Below are 350 nucleotides of genomic sequence, written 5' to 3' on the forward strand. Positions count from 1 at the left end.
ATGTTTTCTATGTTTGTGTGTCTATTTCTGTTTTGTAAATAAGTTCGTTTGTACAATTTTTTTTTTTTTAGGTTCAACATGTAAGTGATATCATATGTTTGTCTTTCTCTGACTTACTTCACTTAGTATGATAATCTCCAGATCCATCCATATTGCTTCAAATGGCATTATTTCATTCTTTATTATGGCTGAGTAATAATCCATTACATATGTATATATATGAAAAGTGAAAGTGTTACTCACTCAGTCTTGTTCAACTCTTTGTGACCCCATGGACTGTAGCCCACCAGGCTTCTCTGTCCATGCAATTCTCCAGACAAGTACACTGGAGTAGGTGGCCATTTACTTCT

This window comes from Bison bison, unplaced genomic scaffold (assembly GCF_000754665.1).
Source record: "Bison bison bison isolate TAMUID 2011002044 unplaced genomic scaffold, Bison_UMD1.0 scf7180017864072, whole genome shotgun sequence".
In the NCBI taxonomy this organism is placed as follows: Eukaryota; Metazoa; Chordata; class Mammalia; order Artiodactyla; family Bovidae; genus Bison; species Bison bison.